The sequence below is a fragment of the Podarcis erhardii genome (assembly GCF_964252035.2).
Source record: "Podarcis erhardii genome assembly, chromosome: Z".
Classification (NCBI taxonomy): Eukaryota; Metazoa; Chordata; class Lepidosauria; order Squamata; family Lacertidae; genus Podarcis; species Podarcis erhardii.
This window is the reverse complement of record NC_138504.1, coordinates 37,085,260-37,110,607: the sequence shown is the minus strand read 5'-3', so window position 1 is coordinate 37,110,607 and position 25,348 is coordinate 37,085,260. Positions and strand designations below refer to the sequence as shown.

At 42.8% G+C, this 25,348-nt stretch overlaps 1 protein-coding gene and 1 long non-coding RNA gene across 10 annotated transcripts in view; one reads left to right on the top strand and one right to left on the bottom strand.

Moving 5' to 3' along the window:
* Window positions 1-1,504: 1,504 nt before the first annotated feature.
* On the bottom strand, window positions 1,505-25,239 carry LOC309333677. The gene is made up of 3 exons (XR_014152667.1): window positions 25,159-25,239; window positions 23,821-23,867; window positions 1,505-1,525 (listed from the first exon to the last, which is right to left on the bottom strand). It is a non-coding gene; the product is annotated as an uncharacterized lncRNA (long non-coding RNA).
* The window catches only part of NTNG2 (netrin G2), a 127,683-nt gene continuing 123,270 nt past the window's right edge, over window positions 20,936-25,348 (top strand). For 2 of the 9 annotated variants that reach the window (XM_081847069.1, XM_081847070.1), the window contains exon 1: window positions 20,937-21,825. The gene's annotated coding sequence lies outside the window, so the exon portion shown is untranslated. Of the gene's footprint in view, window positions 21,826-24,387; window positions 24,499-25,348 lie in introns of those variants that run through there. The other 7 variants (XM_081847073.1, XM_081847072.1, XM_081847067.1 and 4 more) reach the window with 6 other exon arrangements.

The window sequence follows — 25,348 nt, the reverse complement described above, 5'->3', positions numbered from 1 at the left end:
GGAAGCCTCCTGTCTGAAACCCAAGAGAGTTACTAACCGTTGGTATAGCTAGATGGACCAATGATCTGACTCGATATAAGGCATAACAATGTTAAAAGACTCAGCTGGATCAGGCAATTGGCTCATCTAGCCAAGCATCCTGTTCTCACACTGTCCAAACTGATACCTATGGGAAACCTGCAATCAAGATTTGAACACAAGAGCATTCTCCTCTCCTGTGGTTTCTAGCAACTGGTATTTTGAAGCATTACTGCCTCCAGTTGTGGAGGCAGAGCGTAGCCATCATGGGTAGCCATCATTGATAGCTGCCTCCTCCATGAATTTGTCTAATCCTCCTTTGAAGCCATCTAAGTTAGTGGCTATTGCTGCCTCCTGTTGAAGCGAGTTCCATAGTTTAATTATGCACTATGTGAAGGCATCTTCCTTCAAGTGGGATCATAGCTTAATAATAGAGAACATGCTTGGATACAAAGGGTCCAAGGTTCAATCTGGAGCATCTCCAGGTAGGCCTGGGAATGTCCCCTCCCATATCTCTGGAGTGCCACCACCAGTCAGTGTAAGCCAAGAGTAACCAATGTGGTATTCTCCAGATGTTGTGGACCACAACTCCCATTAGTCCTATGCAGCATAGCAAATGGTCAAGGATTATGAGAGTCGTAGTTTGCAACCTCTGGAGAGCACCACATTGGCTACCTCTGCTGCGGGAAATACCAAGATGGATTAGGCTTAGTATAAGGCATTCTTGTTATGGTTACATCCCCCATTTTGGGGTTAAGTGTTATTGAAGACAGTGGAATATACTTCCAAGTAAACATATGTAGGATTCAGATGTGTAACTTTAGCTTCTTAATCTGGCATTTAGAAGAGAAGAAGAAGAGTTTGGATTTGATATCCTGCTTTATCACTACCCTAAGGAGTCTCAAAGCGGCTAACATTCTCCTTTCCCTTCCTCCCCCACAACATACGCTCTGTGAGGTGAGTGAGGCTGAGAGACTTCAGAGAAGTGTGACTGGCCCAAGGTCACCCAGCAGCTGCATGTGGAGGAGCGGGGAATCGAACCCGGTTCACCAGATTATGAGTCTACTGCTCTTAACCACTACACCACACCGGCTCTCTTTAAAACAGAGGTGGGGAACCTCTGGCCCTCCAGGTGTTGTTGGACTCCAACTCCTACCAGCATGACCAGTGGTTGGGAATGATGGGTGCTGCAGTTCATTAATATCCTGGCTTGATTGCTAAATTAGAGAAATGAGTGCACAACTAACCAAAAAAAACCTGCCAAACAATATTTTATGGATTTTGAAGTTGATCCATTTATTTTATAGATGAGACTACATACAAGGGTCTCTTATGAGCTCCTGATTCATAGATGTCAGAATCGAGTCTCTTTACTCTTTTTCTCCCTGACATACAATTGACTTATTCTTCATCACACACAGAGTTGGTTCATATATGGGATGTCGAGCTGAATTCCCTTCAGTTCCATCCTTCAGCAAGATTGTCAGCCTCATTCTGTCGGTAGAATCTTGATTATTGGCAATGAGGAAAGGTAAAAAGAAGTCAAGTTGACGTAACATAATTTATGAGAGATGCAAGTGCAGGCCAAAAGACAAGAATGCTCAGCAACCCCACAACCTCTGGACAGGCTATGTATTGAAACACTAGCTGCATTTGGACATAACACACTAAGCTTGGGGTTCATGAATTCCCCCTCCTCTCTTTGCATGTGGCTACAAGGAGGCGATTGGAAGCATGTGTTTTCACTTTCAACTAATATTGTGTTATGTCTGAACTGGGATAAACTATAGTTAGTTTTACCACTGTAGTATGTCTGATCATGCTAATTTCAAACCAGGACAAACTAGGGATGGGAAACCTGTTGCCCCTCAAATGTTGTTGGACACCAGCTCCTAGCAGCTCCAGCCACCTTGGCCAATGGTTAGGGATGATAGGAGTTGGTGGAGGGCCACAGGTTCTTCACCTGTGGGATAAACCATAGTTAAAACAAATTTACCATTCCCTGTTCAGACATAATAACAAAATTAGTTGAGAGTGGAAGCAAATCCTTCCAGTATCCTCCTTGTGTCCACATTGGAGGAGGAGAGGTGAAAGGGGAGCAGGTTCATGCATGCAGTGCTAAACTATGGCTTGGTGTTATGTCCAAACCAGCTCAAGCCATATTGTTTTTATTGAAAAGTGTAATAAAGCATGATTTTTAGGCTGCTACTGTACATCAAAGGATTATAAAGAAGAAAAGAAAGAAATGGCAAGGTCACACAACTGGCCCCTTTCCCACTGTGCTCATCAGTATTACCATGGCCCATTTGGCTGTGCTGTTTCTTCTGTCTCATCAAACCAAGTGAGCTTTTCAACTTATGTACCAGGACATGTTATGCCATATCAAGGAAACTGACAGTTGTGAGCCTCTCTAAGATGAACCCCTCATTCCCACTTCTATTGTAGGCATTGACTTGACTAGTCAGATTCTGCCTGACTTCATTGAAAGGCTTTTAAACGCCTACTATTTGCTATTACTATTGATTTAGTTTTCGTCCCCTTAATGGGATCCCCTCCCTTCCCTATCCGCCTTATAGCATGGTCAGGTCATACACTTCCTTTCTTCAATATTCTGTACTAAAACATATATAAAACAATTCCATATGTAAAAAAGTCTTAAAACAATTCAATATATAAAAACAATTTAAAATCAAATACAGATACAGACTGGGATTTAAAAATAACTTAAAATGATTGTTGAAAGAGGAAGGTCTTCAATAGGTGCTGAAAAGGCAATAGAAATAGTGCCTGATGGTGTCCTGGCTCCTGCCCCCCAAACACACTAGCACCTTACTTGCAAGTAAGAAAGAGATCTCTATTCAGGCCAATAATACCATACATTTCTGTGTATAACATGCCCCCATGTATAAGACGTCCCCTATTTGGGGGGATTCCCATTTAAGAAAATGGGGAGAGATGACACAAAGTTGTTGAGCTTTTTGTGGGGAGGATTGCCCAGAATTGTTGAGCTTTTTTAAAGGGGGAATGCTGAAAATCGCTCACCCTCATGTGTCGCTAAATCCTCCTCTCGCTTGTTGCCTCGCTGGCAGAAGCAACAGATCGCCTGCCCAACTGCCGCAGCATTGGGCAATCAACAGTACCCATTGACGCAGAAACCAATAACATGCACAATATCCACTGACAGCCATGACAGCAACCAATCAAACGTCCACCCTATGCACTACCCATGTATAAGACGACCCCTACTTTTTAGCATGATTTTTAAGCGGGGGAACCTAGTCTTATACATGGAAAAGTACGGTACTTCATCAACACTGGCAACAAGATGAAGCTCTCCACTGTATCTAAGGGCAGCATCCTAACTTTGGAGATGCTGGGCAGACAAGGGCAGACAATCTAACAAATGCAGCTCTGTCCTCCACTCCTCACCTCCAATATTTGCTGCTTGAAGCAGTTGCTTTGCTCTGCCTAAAGGTGGGTCCAGCCTACCTAACCTGGCCTCACCTCTACTGGTGAAGGTGCTTGAAGAAGAGCATTGGCAAATGGCCTAAAAGTTTGGGCAGGCTGATATGGAAGTTGGCACTAATTCATGTAAAGGTAAAGGTAAAGGGACCCCTGACCATTAGGTCCAGTCGTGACTGACTCTGGGGTTGTGCGCTCATCTCGCTCTACTGGCCGAGGGAGCTGGCGTTTGTCTGCAGACAGCTTCCGGGTCATGTGGCCAGCATGACTAAGCCGTTTCTGGCAAACCAGAGCAGTGCACAGAAACACCATTTACCTTCCCGCCAGAATGGTACCTATTTATCTACTTGTACTTTGACGTGCTTTCGAACTGCTAGGTTGGCAGGATCAGGGACCGAGCAACGGGAGCTCACCCCGTCGCAGGGATTCAAACCACTGACCTTCTGATCGGCAAGTCCTAGGCTCTGTGGTTTAACCCACAGCGCCACCCGCGTCCCTACTAATTCATGTACTGAGATCCAAAGCCATTTAGAGTTTCAGCTGGGCACTTTGAATTGTGTTCTTAAGCAAACAGGAACCAGTGAAGCTCTTCTAGATGGAGTGAGATGTGACCAAACGAGTTTTACCTATTAAAATTCTGTTTGCAACATTCTGTGCTAACTAGAGCTTCTGAACAGTCTTCAAAGGCAGCTCCATATAGCCTTGCAGTAATCCAACCAGGCAGTTGGGGCATGGATAACCATGGCTAGACTATCTCTGAATATTTATGGGCATCAGATGGAATACATACAGCCTGCATAATGGTCTCTACACCTAACAGTAAGTGCATCTACTTTTCACAGCTGTTCTAACACATTTACAACTGTGAAAACACTTTGTACAGCTGAGAATGCAGGGAGGAGGCACTGTAGCTGTACAGCCTGGCACTTTTGGAATCTCCTACCTCATATCACAGTGACACCAAGTGCTTTGGAGCCAGAGGCTATGAGGTTAAGGAGGACAGGGTACACTAACTACTTTCTACAACATGCAGAAATAGTGGTACATAATAGTGGTTCATAATAGTGGTACATAATAATACCTTCTTCTAGTCCTTAAACTGCTGTTATGTTTTGAACCTGAGGGATATCAGGCAGGGATGCAGACCTTAACCTCAGGTTGGAATTAGAGGGAAACTAGCTAGAACAGCAAATGAGCTTCTTAACACTGGCAGGCCAGAGTGGTGTGACTGTTGTATTTTACACCTATAAAATCTTCCAGTTAGACTTGTCACTGATTAGAGCCACATAGCAACATGATTGCTCTTCTTGTTGTTCTTCCCTGTGGCAATCCACCTTGGCTTCTCTTTCATCTTGCTCCATGGTCTGCTGAGAGTTAAATGGGACAAATTTATGGGGATTGCCATTGGCAGAGTTCAGATGTAACACTAAACTATGGTTTAGAACACAAGTCTGCCCTCTTCCTCTGGCCTGCCTGTGAGAAGGTGAGTAGGAAGCTTTTTCTTCTTCAGTTAACTAAAGTCTAGTGTTATGTCCAAATCCTAAACTGTGATTAATTTTAACTACCATTTATTGCAATAAGCCACTTCATAATCCACATTTTGGAGATGGCTAGGCCACAGTTAAGACTGATCTTAGCCCATCACAGTTCAATCACTGTTTATTGCAAACTGAAGTAAAACCTTCCCCTCCTCTTCACAGCCATGATTGATTGGGGGCCAAGGAAGGGAAATGCACGAGCTCAAAACTCACCTAGGTTCACTCACATAATAATAGCCATATTTTATTGTTATATTCAAATGCACCCATGGGTAGGCATGGGCGAGTCAGTTTCTATGTTAATCTCTAGGTCTTGAAAAAGATGCATGACAAATCACATTTTAAATATGTATTGAGTTCAGTGAGATTTATTCCTAGGTGTGTATTCTTTTCCCCGGTGTCTACTCTGAGTGATGGCAGCTTTTTTATGGTTCCACACAAGGGCTATTCCCTGTCACCGACTATCTGATCTTTTAAAACTAGATGAACACATAGTCTGACCTGATATAAGGCAGCTTATTATGAACTTAAATGGTGCCATTCCTATTACACTCAGGACGGCTAGTTACATATGTAGGATCAGGCTGGAAAGGAATATTGTTTATCTTTTTCACACACAAAAAGTTTACCTATTTTTCTTCTAAAATGGGAAAACAAAAGCAGCAACAGATTCTTCTTTACCATGCACAATCAAGATAGACTTTTGTGTCATTTTTTCATTGTTGCGATTACAATTCCTCCCACAATTTTCCACCAAGCTAGCAAAGTTATTCTATTGACCTCAGCAAGTTTAGATCCACCCCAGAGAAGACTTGTATCCAAAGCCGTCAGCTGAATTGAATTTTTTTCAGACATTGGCTAGGCATGCTAAATAATTTGATGCTGTTACTAGCAGATTATGCTGTGTACTATCAGCATGTGGCTAAGGGGAAAGCACAAATTAAGAAAAGGCCACAAAAGCATAAAACCATGGAAGGCCACGTGACCATTTAAGTATTTGTCACCACTGCATGTCTTTATAATTTTTCATAATTAATGTCAAGTGATAATCCAAACTCAGCAACAGCTGGGAGAAATAACTATGCTTCGTTTGGAAAACATTAGCAAAGCAAGCCTTCCCTATTCATTAAAGAGCTAAATTGCTCTAATAACATAGTTATTAAAGGTTGCATCCTATATTAGAACTCAGAACTATTGAAATTAATGTGGATCTATTCTGAGTAGAATTTAAGTTGGAGGCAACCCTTATGATGTAGTGAATTATCCAAAAGTCTTTCACACTCAGTTCTACGTTTTAGAACCCACGCCCATTGAGAACTCTGGTGCAAAAATTATCCACTCTCTTGGTGCATCTTAGCATGGAATACCCCCTTCTTAAATCTGCTTCCTGTCTGCTCTCAGATACAGCAACATCCATGGGCATAGCCAAGGTGGAGGGCAGAAAGGGGTAGCTGCCCCCTCTAAATCAATGAAAATCAATAAAAATAGATAGCTAACTGAGGTTCTGCCCCCACCCAACAAAAGGCCTGTGCCCCCCTAACAAAAGTCCTGGCTCTGCCCATGGCAACTTCTCATTCCTACATGCAGCCCCCACCTGCCCCATGCCTTCTCTTCCTTTATCTCTCTGCTTTGTTATCCCAACACTTCCATGGCTGGGACCTTTGCTTGTCTAGCTCCACTACCACCAGATGCCTGACATTCTCCTGTTCCCCCACCTTGGACAACTCAATCTTTCTTCCTTGCTGCCTCTTATGCCTAGAACTAGTTTATAGTTTGAGGCTGCTTGTGGGTCCATCTCTATCACTTAAAGTTCAGGTAGCCTCAGTGACTACTAGGAGTGCATTTTACAGGTTAAAGCTGGTACAGTGGTACCTCGGGTTACAGACGCTTCAGGTTACAGACGCTTCAGGTTACAGACTCCGCTAACCCAGAAATAGTATCTCGGGTTAAGAACTTTGCTTCGGGATGAGAACAGAAATCACGTGGTGGCAGCGGGAGGCCCCATTAGCTAAAGTGGTGCTTCAGGTTAAGAACAGTTTCAGGTTAAGAATGGACCTCTGGAACAGATTAAGTTCTTAACCCAAGGTATCACTGTATAGCATATCCAGCTGTTATACGAGTTTCTGAATCTTCCAACACTCAGTTTAAAGTTCCAGTATTATGAGAGAAGGGCGATGAGGAAAAGCTTCTCTCTATCCAACTTCATCCATATCATGCATCAGGGCAAAAATAGGCTTTACTGCGGATTTTATTCTGATCCAGATCTGATTTTAGGATGTATTTTAATTGATTGCCTGATTTTATGTTAATGTGTTACACATTTGATGTTAGCCGCTCTGAGCCTGGTTTTGGCCAGCGAGGGCAGGGTATAAATAAAAATGATGATGATGATGATGATGATGATGATGATGATGATTAATTTCAACCAGGTCAAAGACCCAGTTTGGCACACACACCCTACACACAAATCCCCCCCCACACATGTAGAAAGCCTCCCCCACCCCCGTAGCTACTGCTCTGCCAAGCATCATTTAAAAACCTCTATTTTTTTTACACACCTTTTTTAAAAAACAACAACGAGCCCCAAATGTTGTAACCTTCCCTTCTCGGGGAGTTCCATCCCCTTGAACCTTTTCTGAATCTTTCCCAGGTCCACAATATCCTTTTTTTTATTGAAGTGAGATGAGGTGACTAAAACTGTGTCCAGTATTCCAAGTATGGTCGCACCATAGATTTGTATAATGGCAAGCCGAAATTGGCAGTTTTAGCAGTTGGTGAGTTTGTTGTAAATTGTTCGTAGTGTTTACATTGTGCTTGTATGTCTCTCTTTGAGGAAAGCAGCTAAGCAACAACAACATAATTTCAGGTTTTATTTTCAACTGCTAATTATTTCCCTTCCCTATTTCTGACATTTCCCTCTCCTGCATATATCGTCTCCTTGTCACCTGCATGAAATTTGCCTGTGGCCCTTGGACCACAGTTTCCTTTACCCTACCCTAAGAACTGACACCCAGCCTAGCTTTGGACGCAGTCGCTAATAAGTTGTTCTTTTAATGTGGGCCACTGCTTGCTCCTGTACTTGTCCTCTTCTAACCATAGCAATATTTAAACAGAGACGTTCCCCCCACCTTACCTCCTAGCCTAGTTTATTTTATCAGAAAGGAGCTGGTGCCTTAATAGGTTTGATGCAATAGAACAAATGTGATTGCAAGTTGAAACTAGTGCAATACAAACCGTGACCAGGATTCCAGAGAAAGTGAAAATTACCAAAGTTTAAGAAGACACCCTTGGTTCTCTCATATATATGTGTGTATATATATCTGCAAGCAAGGCATGGAAGGAAATGAGGACATTTTCTTTTTAAAGATTGTTATGTACTTGACATTGCCTTAGTTTAATTTTTGCAGCTATAAATGTATTTACTCAAACAGTTCCTTCAATCTCACCAGTCAAGGGGAGATGGAAGAACTGATTCTGATGTGATGAAGTGCTTCATGGAGGTGGTTTTGAATAAATAACTGGTGGGAAATGATCTGCTGGTATTGAAAATCCTTGGGGGAGAATTCGAGAAGCAGAATTCTCAAATGAGAATGTTAGAATAATTCCTAAGAACAAAATAATTTTGCAGAGCAAGTGGTAGAAAACAAGCAGAACATTTGAGATGAGGTATTAAGATTTTCTGGTTTATTTTGATTACAACCCAGACAAAGTTAAGTGCCTTAGGGCATAAGCCCATACTGGAGATTTGCCAGATGAGGGGCCTTGCAGAGGTCGTCAACGTGGTGCTCATGGGCTGAGTGGCACCCTTGAGGTTTTCCTTGGCACTCATGAAATCTCTGGGCCTCCCCCCCTCCTGCCTCTATAGCCATATGAGAGCTGTAGAGAAAAAGTCTGATGTCTTGCCCTTCATTAAGCTTGAGTGTGGTAAGCATGTAACAGAGCTGAAGGAGGAAGTTAGAAGACTGACACTCTTTCCCATTTCCTCTTCTATCTCTATGTGCTTTTTAAGGCTGAGATTATTTCAGCAAGATCCAACTTTTACATAGATCACCTGGAAAAGTAAAGTGTGTGTTTCTGTACTATTTCTGTCTCTCACAGGGCAGGGGGACTGATCTAGAGGAGGGGTTGAGAAGTGACCAAGCACTAGTGCTAGTGGCTCACATTTCTACTGGATTCAACTTTTAGCCAGGTTCCTGTCTACCTTAAATTTTGGAATTCATAGCATCATAGAACTGTAGAGTTGGAAGGAACCCTGAGGGTAATCTAGTCCAACTTCCTGCAGACATCTCAATAAAAGCATCCATGACAGATAGCCAACCAACCTCTGCTTAAAAACCACCAAAGGAGAGTCCACTACCTCCCAAGGGAGTCCATTCCTCTGTTGAGCAGCTCTTACCATCAGAAAGTTCTTCCTGATGTTTAGTCAGAATCTCTTTTATTGTAACTTCAATCCATTGGTTTGAGGCTTACCTTCTGGAGCAGGAGAAAACAAGTTTGCTCCATCTCCCATGTGACAGCCCTTTAGATACTTGAAGATAGCTGTCATAGCTTCTCTTTTCCATTCTAAACATGCCCAGCTCCCTCAACTATTCCTCATAAGGCTTGGGCTTCCAGACCCATGATCATCTTGGTCACCAACCTCTGCACATGTTCCAGCTTGTCAATAGCCTTCTTAAACTGTGATACCTAGAACTGGACACAGTATTCCAGGTGTGGTCTGACCAAGGCAGAAAAGAGTGATACTAGTACTTCCCTTGATCTGAACACTAGACTTCTGCTGATGCAGCCTAGAATAGCATTTGCTTTTTTGTTGCTGCATCATTCTGTTAAGCTTGTGGTCTACTGAGACCCCTAAATCCTTTTCACTACTGGCAAGCCCCATCTTATATTTGTGTGGCTGGTTCTTTGTAGAAGCTTACATTTTTTCCTATTAAAATTCATTTTGTTAGTTTGGACCCAGTTCTTCAATCTGTTAAGGTCATCTTGAATCCTGAGTCTGTCTTCTGTGGCATTAGCTACCAGTTTGGTGTCATCTGCTGAACATCCCCTCAATTCCTTCACCCAAGCAGTTTATAAAGGATTGAACCATGTGGAACCGCATTTGTCACTTTTTTCCCAGAGTGACAAGGAACTATTAGTGAGTAGTCTTCGGGTTCGCTTAGTCAACCAGCTACAAATCCACCTAGCAGTAACCTCATCCATCCCACACTTTACCAGTTTCTCTGCAATAATATTATGGAGAACTTTGTCAAAAGCTTTACTGAAATCAAGTCAAAGTCACAGTGACCACACAGATGTTTATGGAAAACCCATAAACAAGGTTCAATTGATCTCTTTTACTTTTGTTCCCCTGCAACTGTTTTTCTGAGGCCTATCACCTTTGATACTGGAGATAACATTTAGCCATAATGACCAGCAGCCATTGACGGCTTTATCCTACATAAATTTATCTAATCTCCTTTTAAAGGCATCCAAGCTGGCAACCATCACTGATAGAGAATTACACAGTTTAATTAGGTGCTGTCTGAAGTAGTGTTCCTTTTGTCTGTCCTAAACCTTCCAATATTAATCTTCATTAGATGACCCCGCTGCAGTTCTAGTATTATGAGAAAGGGAAATAAACTGGTCTCTATCCACTTTACCCACACCATGCATAATTTTATACACATCTTTCGAATCCCCACTTTCTCACCTTCCCCCTGTTAAAGAAAAAAAATGCTCTAAGTATTGAGCCTTTCACCGTAGTGAAGTTGCTCCAGTCCCTTGATCATCTTTGATTGCTCTTTTCCTTTTCCAGCACTACAAAAATTTTGTGAGGTCCAGCAACCAGAAGAGATTCCCACTCGTCACTTAAAGAAGTCTTCTCTTCTTCCCTCTGCCAGTTTCTGACCTTGTACAGTGTGTGACATGGAATTATCTTGATGCCTTGATGCTGATTTAAAAGACTGTTAACCTAATCGTTTGGGAACTCTAGTTTTACACCCCTTTCCCTCTCTTCATTAATCTCAACGACTGTGTTTGCATCGGCTGTGTTTCTTCCCGGTGTGCACTTAGTACCATCTTGGCATGAATAATAAATATGCAAATACGGGGATAGACTTTAATAGTGGGCCCATCTGCTAGAATCTTTTATTATAGAGAAGTGTGAATGCAGTTGCCATGCAATACACTCTCATGCACAGAGCGACAGGCAAGTTACAAGACAAGGAAAAATAACTCTTTTTATTTGTGTTTTACATTCATCATTCCCCTCCTCCACCACTACCCTATAGCCGATCTGGAAAGTAATGCTTCAGTCATCACCAGAGAACAGAATTTGTTTGAGGAAAAGCCCACACACTCTAAATCCTGACCGATTGTCATTCTCAGACAAATACATTTTCATGTCGTCGTCGTCCCCAACCCAAATATTGAGGCATGCCCACTTCACTGTATTGATGGCCTGGGTTTTGCAGGTTGTCTTGGAGCAGACATGGGAAAACTCAAGCCTGGCTGCTGAATGCAGCCCTCCAGAGCTCTCTATCTGGTCCTTAGAACTCTCCCTAGACCACACTTCTCATGGCCCTGCTTCACACCCTGAGTATTGTGGACTGGGTAGAATGTGTCCTTGAACTCTGAGAATACCTCTTGTTTGTCTGGTTGGAGGGTAGAGAAGAGTGTATGTGTTGTGCGTAGAAACAAGCACACTGTGCAAACAAAAACATTACATTTGTTGCCCCACAAACCACTAGTATATGGCCCTTGGAAAGTTGACCAGAAGGGAATGTGGTGCTCAGTTTGTAAAAGTTCTCCTACCCTTGCTTTATAAAGCAGAAATCTGCCTGGTCTGCCTCAATATTCTCAATGTTCCTATTTGATTTGCAGATCCACAGGGATGCGAAACAAAGCATTTGTTGTCCACAGTTTTCTGCATCTGGTTCTTGGGAACGTTTCTTAGGAAACGTATGCTATCTGCCAACATATACTACTGAGGCATGCAGAGTTTGTTTGTTCTAAACGGTAGCCTATAAACTTTGGATTAGTTTCTCATGCCACATCAGATGTGGTGGAAGACATGATTCCATCATGTTGAAGTAAGATTGTTCAACCACGGCTTGGCTTCTGTATCTGGAACATGGCAAGGGAGTGCTGTTTTGTCTTTCACTTCAAGCAGCAAAATACATTGAGCCAGTCCTGAGCAATATATTCTCTCTTCCCCATTCTCCCACCTTCCTTCCTACATCACTAGTATTTGGAGAAAAATTGTACCTCAGTAGTGTGGGGCATCTGCTTTGCATGCAAAACAGCCCATGTTCACTCCCTGGCATCTCCAGGCTGAAACCCAGGCTGCTCCCAGACTTTGGAATTCCCTCCCTAGAGCAGTTAGACTGGCTCCCTCCTTGTCCTTCCACCAGCAACTTAAGACTCTTTTGTTCCAACAGGTTTTTAGGGACTGCTTTTAATGAGTGGGCTGATGCCATGCTGTTTCTGCTGTGATTCTCTGTATGTTCTTAATAGATTAATATATATATAGTTTTAATTATATTAATGTTTAATATTTTTTAAATTATTGTTTTCCCTCTATGTTTTTAGCTGTTCTTATTTTATCTATAAGCCATCTTGAGTCCCTGTTGGGGGGAAAAGCAGAGTATAGATACATATAATCATAACAACAACAGCCACCCTGGGAAGCCCTGTCAGTCATTGTAGACAATACTGAGCTACATGGAGGTCTAACTCAGTATAAGGCAGCTTCCCATGTTCCCAGAAGGAGCCATAGCTCAGTGGTAGAGCATATGCTTTGCATGTAGAAGTTCCCAGGTTCACTTCCCAGCATTTCCAAATTAGGTTGACCATCCCAAATTCCCTGGGAAGATGGAATGACTGTTCAACCACTTGAACATGTGAATGGAATAGAGATCTCCTAAGAGTTCCATATAGTAAAAGCTATGGTTTTCCCAGTAGTGATGTATGGAAGTGAGAGCTGGACCATAAAGAAGGCTGATCGCTGAAGAATTGATGCTTTTGAATTATGGTGCTGGAGGAGACTCTTGAGAGTCCCATGGACTACAAGAAGATCAAACATATCCATTCTGAAGGAAATCAGCCCTGAGTGCTCACTGGAAGGACAGATCATGAAGCTGAGGCTCCAATACTTTGGCCACCTCATGAGAAGAGAAGACTCCCTGGAAAAGACCCTGATGTTGGGAAAGATGGAGGGCACAAGGAGAAGGGGACGACAGAGGATGAGATGGTTGGACAGTGTTCTCGAAGCTACCAGCATGAGTTTGACCAAACTGCGGGAGGCAGTGGAAGACAGGAGTGCCTGGCGTGCTCTGGTCCATGGGGTCACGAAGAGTCGGACACGACTAAACAACTAAACAACAACAACAAGAGTTCTCAGCATCCTTAAACTACTGTTTGCAGGATTCTGTGGGAGCCATGCCTATTTAAAATGGTATGACACTGTTAAAAATATATAGCACACATGGAGCCTAAAGCTAGCAGTTGTAGACCTGAGTCAAAAGAGCTGCCTGCATTCACCACCCTATTTATGGCTGTCTCAGTGCCTAGTTTCAGGTAGGAACCCTCAAAAGTTTTCTTCCACTCAGCATTTAAAGAATTTGAACTAGCCTGATTTTCACTTTCCACTCTAATACATGGATTGGAATGTAGCTATCCTTAAGTTTCTGCACATTTCTGGTTGGAAAAAGTACAGAAATGCAAACAAAACTGTATTTTACAGTAAAATGCAAACAAAAATTTGTACTTTATGATGCCTCCCCCCAAAAAACCCCAAATGCATATCTGTCGGTAAGGCATAGAAAAATGTGCACGTTATTTAAAAAAAATGCAAAATGCAAATTTGCATGCAGGTTTTTTTTAATTTGGTAGTTTGATGCAGAATCATGATTAGATGAACTTAATGAATTAATTCATGTGAAACTAAGGTAGACTAGAAATAGACCATTCCATCCATCTCTTCTTTAGTGAGCTGTGATTCCAGTCCTGAAATGTTTTGGGAGCATGACTTACTGTAGCAGCAGTGAAACTTCTTCACCTCTCCCTCCTTCTTTCCATACCATCACAATGGCGGAACTGCCCACACCCCCGCCAGCAGTCTTTTCTCCTTGTAGCATCATTTCTCGGGAGAAAGGGTGACGGCAGCAGACAGGGCTTCGATCCTGCTGTGGCATTGACAGCTTTTCTTTAACTTGATTTTAAAGTGAATTAAAAGGGAAGTGAGGAAACCTTGCTACCTCGCCAACAGCACAGAGTGCTGCAACCCACCCATTTCATGGTAAATCTCCCCCCCCCCCCCCAAATAGAACAAACCCCTATGTGGCTCAGAAGCTTTTTTGGTAACTTCAGGCCTCTAATTATCTCTCAGCCTAATACAAGGACTGTTGTGAAAATAAAACTTTTGTGAGGCTTTACATAGTGTTGTACAGCACCCCAGTCTCTGAACAGTGTGAGTTCCCAGTGGTCCAGGCATTCACCCAGGGTTCATATTTCCTTTGGAAATGAAGCACAATAGAGATTGTGGTATCTTTATCCTATCTGGTTTATTTACACATATATACAACCTGAACCTATGATGGAGGGGTTCACAGCATTAACATCCCAAGAGGGTCTTACTAGCCACCGTGAGCCCGGTTTTCTGAACCGGGAAGGGCGGGGTATAAATAAAAATTATTATTATTAATTATTATTATTATTATTATTATTATTACTTCTCCCATCATTGCAGCCTGGGATTCAGCCTGGGATCAGCAATGGCTCAACCTTTCTCCAGCTTTGTGTCTTTGCTTTGCTGATGGCCCCATCTCCCTGCCTTTGTTTTCTGTTAATGGCCCATCTCTCAAATGTTCTACTGAACACAGGAAACTGAGTCTAGCTATTAAGAGACTGACTTCCAGTTTAACTCTCCAAGCATTGATTTACAGTGGTACCTCGGGTTAAGTACTTAATCCGTTCCGGAGGTCTGTTCTTAACCTGAAACTGTTCTTAACCTGAAGCACCACTTTAGCTAATGGGGCCTCCTGCTGCCGCTGTGCCACTGGAGCACAATTTCTGTTCTCATCCTGAAGCAAAGTTCTTAACCCGAGGTACTATTTCTGGGTTAGCGGAGTCTGTAACCTGAAGCGTATGTAACCTGAAGCGTATGTAACCCGAGGTACCACTGTATTTAGTTTTTAGTTTTTATTTACAAACAAGGAAAATCCAAGATTCATATACATATACAGAAAGAAAGGAAGGAAGATAGGACCACTACACAAACCTACAATCAAAAATTAGAAAAAAGATTACACCCACCTTACCCACCTAGTGTGTCTTCTCTCCATCAGTGCTCACCCGTACTTTGACTCTTACATTACAATTTATATTGCATATATTCTAATTCAAGTGTTGATTAATTTATAACATTTACTAAATCAAGGAACTCTGGCACCCACAAACTTATAACAATATCATGTATGCTACCCTAGCTCCATGGATGAAGATTAGGACAAAAATATGAGAATGAAACACACAAACAGACCAGCCTTAATTCAGATGTTAGTAAATCATTTAGGAACATGAGAAGCTTCCTTATACTGAGCCAGACCACAGGCCCATCTATCTCAGCATGGCCTACACTGACCAGGGTCTTCCAGGGTTCCAGAGAAGCATATTCCCAAACTGGAGATGCCAAGGATTGAACTTGGGTCCCTCTTCATGCAAAACATGTGCTTTTTCACGCATGTAGGGCATCCAGGTTCTCTGTGGTACACAGCTTCAGGATCACTGGGTGAATAAGCATCCCCATAGGTGCTGTTAACCATTGATTGCCTGAGTGATTGCTTCTGGTTTCAAAAGTACTGTATGGGATCTGAAATATTAGTACTGTGTGAAAAGAGTTTGAATGGCTTCTCCCCACCTTCCGCCACCCAATCTGCCAATTTGTGGACAAGGAATTCCACTGGATTTCACCTAAAAACTAGGGAGGATGTTGAGCGGGGGGGGGGGGGTTGTATTTGTGTGTGTGTACACACACACACACACACTCCCATGATGTGCACAGAATATATTCATAACTGGGTCAATTATTTGGGAACTGGCGCATGAACACTGGAGGGAAGTGTGTGTGTCTGTGTGTCTGTATAAATATCCAGGTTTCTCCTCCCTCCCCGCCCCTGGCTGCTTTTTAGCTGAGCAGATCACCTGCTCAGTAGAGAATAAATGTTCATCCCAGTGCAGAGAGAGAGAGAGAGAGAGAGAAAGTGGAAGGAAAGCAGGAAGGAAGGAGGAAAAGTATAACTCAACCGTCTTGTAGAGCTAGCTGATTATGCATTTTCCACATCAAATTGTCAGCATTTATTCAATTACTTCACTCATTATGAACATGTTTTTCAGCTACTAACCTAGAAATCTTTCCCATTCCTATCATCTCCATTAAAATGGATGTGCACCTGGCTCAAAAAGCTGTGGTTTTGAGCAAGAATTGATGTGAGGGGAACACACACACACACACACACCACACTGATTTGAGTGTGCAATTCAGGTTTCTTCTTTTCCAAAAATCCCTGGTACCAGTTGTTCGAAACCACAGGAGGGGGAAGTGTACCTGTGTGCGAATCCTGCTTGTCCGTTTCTCGCAGGCAATTGATGGGCTATTGTGAGAATAGAATACTACCCTAGCAGGCTCTTCAAATGTTCAACACCAGCTGATGGCCCTTCCAACTAAGGTGAAGCCTGATCCTGAAAAGATAGAAGGATCTATCCTTTAATAACAATCAAGTACACCTTACGGCAGGCCTAGACAAATTCAACTCACTGGCCATGTCCCATTATGTGACAACCACACACACTGATATTTTTGCAGTTTCCAACAGACTGCAAAACCAGGATTTATTTCACGCTGGGAAGGGACATAGCTCAGTGTTAAAGCAATTGATCTGCATGTAGAAGTTCATAGGACTAGCCCTTCCAGGATATTGAAGCTGAGGCCTTCTGCATGCAAACCAATGCTCTGCCACTGAGCTAGGTCTCAGGTTCTGTTCCTAGTATCTCCAGTTTATAAGGATTATATTGGAGGTGATGGGAGACTGTCTGATACTCCAGAGAATAGCTAGCCATAATCAGAGTAGACAATTCTGAACTATGTGAACAAAGAGTCTGACCCTGGTATTAGGCTGCTTCCTACAAGGGGCCACCCCATTGTGTCGGCCATCCCTAAAGGAGTCAGAACATATGGACTCGGAGGGAACTGCATCTTATTTCCCTTCATAAGGAAGGCTGCTTCTTATCAACAGAAATCTTAACAGTCATGCCTTAAGGTTCATGACAGTATTGTTGCTGAATGGATAGATGTCTCTCCGTGTTAAGTCAATTTCATTCCTATTACTAGTGAAACCTGTTACCAGTGGAATCCATGTCTAAAGATCCCTCTGGGTGGTGTAAAGCAAAAGAATGCTAGAGGAGTAACAGCAGAGAGGAATGGGCAATTCTGCTGCAAGGCAAAGTGACACAGCTTGTCCCTTGTGGGTACCCTTAAAGGCAGCATTCCAATCAGACACACAGGGCACAATCTATTGACACCATTGAAATAAGTGAAAGCCCCCTTTCATTTCAGTTGGGACTTTAGCTGGAAAACATATAGATTAGGCCACATGTGAATTAGAAGGAGGGAAGAGGAGGGATTGGGGCGGGGGTGGGATTTGGTTCCATTTTTAATACAAACCTCCCACATTTGCACTTTTTTAAACTCTATGTGAAGCAAAATGCAAATATGTTTCCAAATTTGCACCTTTCTAAATTTTGTGATGTGGTTCTCCAACCACAGAAATGTACAAAATTCATATATATTAGGGGAAAGTGAGCAATAAATATGAATCTATTGCTGATTATATAATAATTTTTTTTAATTAGGAACACTGCTTTCAAAAATGTGTGTATCAGGCAAAATTGCATCTAAATTGTGTATATTAGGAGAAATGCAGCACACTAAAAAGTCTGGCAGATATTTATGAGGACTTTTTTTTTTTTTTTGCTGCAAACTGATGCGGAAATGTGGCAAACTTTAAGACTGGGAAAACAAGAGAAACAAAAAATGAGTTTCATCTGTCCCTAGGAAAGGAGTACCATTTAGATGTTTTCCACCAAAATGCATTGGAGCAACTCCATTTGGAGAAGTTGTTTAAAATGTTTGTTGGACAGAAAAGTTGTGGGAATATTACAGTCCTCAAGACTGGATGTGGATATGCCACTGGAGCAAAACAGCAACAAAACATCCATCTCAAAACAAATGTCTTCATTTTAATGAGTAGAAAGACAAATTTCACATCTGATGGGTTGCTAATTATAGACTCTGCCTCTAAAAGCTCTCCCCCTCCTGTTTTTGTGCTTGCCTCCTTCCCCAGAGCTGATAAAGATCAGGAATTTTCTTTCTCTTTCCTTGAACATCAAATGGATCTTAAAGCATTTCCTGAGTTGCCTTGGCTTGGCTATCCCTGCAATGTGATATATGAGACTCCAGCAGTGGAGGCAAATGGAATACATTTTCCCTGTGCCTTTGGTGAAGCGCTTCTCTGGTCTTGCCTACACTTAATGTACTTTATTAACACTGAACTAGCCCAGGACAGAGAAAGAACAGAGGAAAGGGATGGAAGTGGAGGAAGCATTATGACGTTATCTCAGTTACACATGTGTAGAAACACATGCATAGAACACTGGTGCTTGTCTATCCCTATTACAACTATGGCTGGGCTCTTTGCCCTCTTTTGTGTTGCTTTGATGGGTTGTAGCCTCCTTCAGATATCCTCTTTATTCAGCATTCATCCTGGTTTGCTTCCACAAAGCTTGTGCGGACATTAGGCTATGTCTGGTCTTTACTGAGCATTCATTGTGATTTGTTAGTGGGGAACTTAAGATGGTAAGGAACATTTGTTCTGCATTCATCCTGATTTCCTTATGGGCTGCTTAAACATTCTCCTATTCATCATTCATTCACCACACACCTCAATGCATTTCCCTGTCACTTTCCAAACTGCAAAAGAATCTGTAGGTTTTTTAAAAAATGCATTTGTTATGCCAGAGCAAGAGAATGGTTTAATCCACTTTAATTGTTCAAATCTAAATTTACAGTAGGGAGGTGGATGGCACTGTGGGTTAAACCACAGAGCCTAGGGCTTGCCAATCAGAAGGTCAGCGGTTTGAATCCCAGCAATGGGGTGAGCTCCCATTGCTCGGTCCCTCCTCCTAACAACCTAGCAGTTCAAAAGCACGGCAAAGTGCAAGTAAATAGATACCGCTTCGGCAGGAAGGTAAACGGCGTTTCCATGTGCTGCTCTGGTTTGCCAAAAGCGGTTTAGTCATGCTGGCCACATTACCTGGAAGCTGTACACCGGCTCCCTCGGCCAATAAAGCAAGATGAGCCCCGCAACCCCAGAGTCATCCGCGACTGGACCTAACGGTCAGGTGTCCCTTTACCTTTACCTTTAAATTTACAGTATGTGCTTGAATCCCTCCTGAAAAATACTGCCAGCCTGGAGGCACCCTATGTCCTGCTTTCTGGTTCTTTCCATTACTTCCTGCCTTGTTTTTTCTTATTGATTTGATAATTTGATGGCCATTGCTTTAATAGTTGATTTTTAAATCTCTTTGTTTTCTTATGACGAGAAAGCAGAATATAAATTTTAAAGATGGGTGGATGGTTAGATAGATAGATAGAATTTTAATGTAGTTGTTTCCAGAAAATTGTTCAGGTGAAAATAAAGTGGAAGAAGCGACAAGCTGTGTATAATTCTGTGAGCTGTTTGGAGGAAAGGGGGGATATAAGTGATATTATAAGAGGACAGGATGTTGGACTAGAATGGGGTCCAGCAAATTGACATTTGGTCTGTCCCCTTGTGATGCTAGCACCTGGATCTTATGCATTAATTAATTAATTACTTGGCTTGTTTATTTCATTAATACTATCTGTATCCTACCCTGATAACATTGAAGTAAATGACTATGCAAACAATTTACATTTTTTAAAAAAATAAATTTTATTTTTTTAAAAAAAAAATAATAAGAACAATTTGCATTTAAATGAATTTAAATACAAAATAAAACATGAAACTATGAAATCAAAGCAACACAGGTACAACAAGAAAAGAAAACTCACCCTAATCCAAAGTTAAAACACATATTTTAAAATCGAGAGAATCAGACTTGAGGTTTTATTTTTTTTAATGACTTGGGAGAACTTAAAGTTGTAGGCAGTGGCGTAGCGTGGGGGGTGCAGGGGGGCCGACCACACCGGGCGCAACATCTGGGGTTAGGGGGTGCAAATCCACGGGTTAGGGGGCACAAATCCATGGGTTAGGGGGTGCAAATTACTTGCCATGCCCCGGGTGCTGACAACCCACGCTATGCCACTGGTTGTAGGTGGCACACAAAGATGGTGCCAGGTGAGATTCTCTGGAAAGACTGTTCTGTAACAGGGGTGCCACTTATTGGCAAGATTCCTTTTGGGGCAGACTCCCAAACTGGTGCCCTATGGACGTCAACTTCCACAATCCCTAACCATTGGTCTTACTGGCCCAGGCTAATGGGAGTGTTAGAGTCCAACAAAATCTGGAGGGGCCACAGGAGAGCATCCTCTTGATGTCCTCAAAGGGACCTACAGCTCTCTAACCTGCGGCAGCAGGCGAGGGTCCTGTGCGGGGAATGGGCTGTTCTGGCCAAATGAAGGTGCATTGGCTGAAGAGCTTCTTCAACAGGGAAAAAACCAGACGCGGCTTGTCCTGCTTTTACGTTTTTTTCCCCCCTTTGGGATTTACTTCTGTTTTCCTTTTTTTTTCCCCTTTCTTGCAAGCGCGCTCTCTCTCTCTCTCTCGCACCATGGCCCCTCCCCCCCCCCCTTGCCCTGCCATGGCTGCGTTTCCTTCCCGGCTGCACCTTTAAGAGCGCCCGGCCGGGTGGGATGGTGCGTGGTGTGTGAAGGCAACACAGAGGAAGTTACGCAGCCTGAATCAGGCGCGGGGATAAAAGCTCTGCTGGTGATTGAAAGTGATGGCCAAAAGGATTTGAGGCTCCGTGCCTGAACTTGGAGAGAGAGAGAGAGAGAGAGAGAGAGAGAGAGAGAGAGAGAGAGATGCCAGCTATCTATCCATCCCTCGCTTTGCATCCATCATCTACCCGCCCTTGAGTGTCAGCGAGGGGGATCGGAGCCGTCCTGCCCGCAGAGAGGCTGAGCAAAGGAGAGCCGAGGCTTCTTATCTGCGCTGTGTGTGTGTGTGTGTGTAAAACCCTCCCCAGACCAACCCGGGAGGGGAGGGAGGGGGAGCGCCGGGTGGAGTGGGGAGCGAAGGGGATGAAGGAGAGCGGGATCCTCTGGTGGGGCGTTTTCTTTCCGAAAGGAAAAAGTTGAACTTGGCTCCTCTCTCTATCCACCCTCCCGAGCGCTGCCATCGTACCCAGACCTCGCTTTGGAAGCCCAAAGGAAGGAAGCGGAGATTTTAAAAAGCTAGAGGAAGGAGAAGAGAGAGGAGGAGAGAGGAAAGGGACTTATCTCGCCTCCTTCCCACCCCGACCCCCCTTGGCCGGGCAGTTCGCTTCGTACACAACTTTGTGTATTGCAGGGGGGCGAGGATCCCCCAACGGCGTCCAGATCGCGGGCGGGACGCGCTGGGATCCCGAGGGCACCCCGGAGGCAGCGAGCGAGGCTAGGGCTCGCCTTGCGTTCAGGGAAGCCATCCATCCCTCCGCCCTGCGCGCCGCCTCGATCTGGGGCTCTCTCTCTCTCTCTCCTCTCTCTCTGCTCCGTCACTGCGCCGGATTACAGGAGCTGCGGATGCCGGTAAGCCAAGCAGATCCCCAGCCCCAGCAGGGCGTGAGGGGACCTGGGGTGGGACGGGAGGCGCCGCCGCCGCCGCCAGCAAAGGAGCTGTTCTTTAGCACTCCCGGGCAGGCGAGCAGGGAAATTCCCAAGCGCCGCCGCCGCCGCTGTTTAGCAGAGGGAGGAAAAGTTACCTAACAAGCGGCTCCTCCGGGTGGAGATGCGGCAGGCTTTGTATTGTATTGTACTGTATTGTATTGTATTGTATTGTATTGTATTTATTTATTTGCTTTTATGGCTCTCACTATTTTCTTCTAAAAGCACCCTCTTATTATTAGCCCTTCCCGGTTCTCGCGGCTGACTTCTTCATCTAGGGCTACTTTTCTTTTGCCTCTGAGCAAAAGGCACTCAGGAGTCAAAGCAATCTGTATGGTGTTTAGTTACAGGTCTCTCCCCCTCCCCACCTTCTGACTTTCTCTTCTCAGCCGGCCTTTTCATCTGCATTTTGACTAGACTACCCAGCGGTTCACATTTAATCTATTGTTATTATTAGGTCGTATCCAGTGTTAATCCTACTCAGCAAAAACCCACTGAAATTGATGGGCACAATTTACTAAGGTTTTCATAAATTTCAGTGGCTCTATACTGGGTAGAACTTAACTGGATTCAACTTTTTCTTCTCCTTCTCCTTTTCCTAACAGTAAATAAATTAGGATTCACCCTCCTGATAACATCCTGCACATCCCACCCCTCTTTCTCACTCCCCCTGCCCAATCTTTCTCTGTAACTAAAGTGTGCTTTGCTCCATGCAATTGCTAAAATTATTTACAAAATTATAAGGACAGGGAACGAGGTATGCATGGACTTTTAAAAACCCCCTCATATTAATATTGATTGATTGGGCATAACTTTCTGAAATCCATCCACTCCCTACAGTTTGCTGTGTCTGCTGCTTCACCTCCTGGTGCAAGTTTTAAAGACATGGTCTGTAAAGTGTTTTGCCACTTGGCTTTTAATTTGCAAAGAACTTAATTTGTATCTCCACAATATGCTCCCTCCCACAATGCTTAACTTTTTTCAGGCTCCTTGTCAGAGCCTTCTCATACACAAAGTGAAGTTACTTGCAGATCTCTCCATCTTCTGCCAGAGAGTGATGTCATCCCCAATTGATTTTAAGACCCCCAAAATAAGTTCGTGCAAAGCAAGGGGCAATTGTATGACATCTTATTTCCTGTTTTCTAACCTGAGTCCTTGAAATATCTGCATGTAAAACATCAGTTTGGAAAGGGAACTGGATTTAAGGATTTAAGGAAGGGAACATGGACTAGAAATATATTGAGGATGGCAGCTACTTATGAATGAAAGTTTTGTTGCTTCTCCTGGGAACATAATTCCTTCTCTGAGCTGTTAAACATTTTATTACAGTGTCTATATCTCTTCTGTGTAGCACATTTCAGACTTATTTTCTAACTTTTTTTTAAAAAAAAGACGATTAAAACAACACAATCTGTTTGAAGAGGATAGGGGTACGCCCCAAAATAAGTATCCAACTCCTGTCAAACCTCTCCCCCAAACAGATTCTTCTACAATCTGTTTCATACTCAGGCTTTCCCCCTTTTTTTTAAAAGTACCACTTCTGGGAAAGACTACATTTAATTGCCTGGTGGAACAATCAAGTTTACTTTCTGCACTTAATTCCCCGGCAGGGCATTGTAACTCTGGGTTGCCTCTTTATTTCAGAAGCATGTTAATCCAATAAAAGAAAAAAGAAGGAAGTCCAGATACCCAGATAAAATCTAATTTTGTGGGGCTGACTATCAGTCCCCTGTGACTGCCTTGTACTCTTAAAAGAAAATAAAGGCATTGATTCTGCTCTTCCTGGGAAGTGCAGTTTCTTAATAAATATCAGGTGAAGATTTATATTTTTGCAGTAGGAACTGAAACCCAACCTTAGCCAAGCTATTAGTTCCAGACCTTTTTCTTTTTTTAAAAGAAAAAAAATGACCCAATACTTACACCATATTCTTTGAAGGCAATGCTGGCAAGCTCTTTCCACAAAACACCTGTGATATTGAAATGCGAAATTTAATAATGAGACAGCTTGCCTCTTTGGCTTTCCACGAATACACACCAAATCAGTTTTTTATTGTCTGCTGGGAATGTGTAGCATTTAACAAATGTAGCAACATAGCAACTGATATTATAGATGCCTTTCCTGCCTTCCTTTCCTTTCCTGTCAACCTGCTCCAGTGTAAAATTTTGATATTTCTACATTTCTGAAAATAGATTTGTCAGTTTGTCAGCATGTTTTCCCCATTTTCAACTCTCTGCCACCATCCCCAGGCCCAATCCAAAACTAAATGTGGGTTTGGGATGACAAAACTATTACGCCTCTTATGTTATCACAAGAGCTCATGACAAATCTGATGTGATAAGGAAATTGTTGCATTTTAAAAAAAATCACTGAAAAGGCAGACATGATGTCAGCAAGGCTTGTAGAGCAATTTCTGTCTCACTTTGCTTCATTATTTCCTCCCCACCCCCAATTTACTCATGACTTTAAAAATAGCAACCAGACTATCTTTCTTTGGGAGTTTATTCTGGGCCAACGCAGTTCAGAAAGGTGCCTCTAAACAGCTAGAGGGCAAAGCAGAGAAGACAGGTCTTGCTTTTTTATCTGACTATCTTGATCAGGTTAGCTTTCAGCCTTTTATTATTATTTTTTAAAGGGGAGAAAAAGCATGCTTACTGAATAGGTGTGCCATTTCCCCTCTCCTTCTCCCCCCCCCCTCCTCCCTTGATGTGCATGGAGATGTAACTGAAGATTTTGCATAGAAAAATGTAGACTAACCAATAAATAAATACTCTGCATATCTTATTCAAGTGGTCTTTTCATAGGGTTGAGAAGTTGTAGAAGGGATGGGAAATTTAGTCTGCAATCAAGGTTTTCTTCAAATGCCACCGTACTTTGTAGAATCTGCAATGGGATTTTGTGTCTCTGTGTGTGTGTGTTTGTGTGGGAGCAGTTTTGGCTTTGCAATGTGAGTGTTCATATGTGTGTTTTGTTCTTAGTCATTTTGATTTATGATTGAGGGTTTTTGGGTTGTTATTTTTCATATTTTTATAATGGCTCTATTGGAATGGGAGTGGGCAAGACTGCAGAGATGTTGAATTAAAGTCCAGTGAACAACGGGAGAGGTCACTGCTCTTTGTGTATTAGGAGAGCCTTAAATATGATTAGTCCTTCAAATTGTTTTTTATTAAATTTCATTGTTCAAATAAATCCTCTGCATGGAGGCTGGACTGTGTTTGTCTGGTTATGTTCTTTATTTAGCTTGGCTCTTTAAGACTTACCCATTTTCCTGTCTGGCCTCCATGCCTTGTCTTGCCTGTTCATGGTCCATTCTTCTTTTTCTTTAGGGGCTGTAATTTTTCTATCTGTCTGTTTATGGTAACAGAGATGTGACAATTCTGAGAAAAGCCTTTGCATAACCCAGGTTTGACTTTTTGCAGGTTTGACTTTTTCAATTTTGGTTGTGGTTTC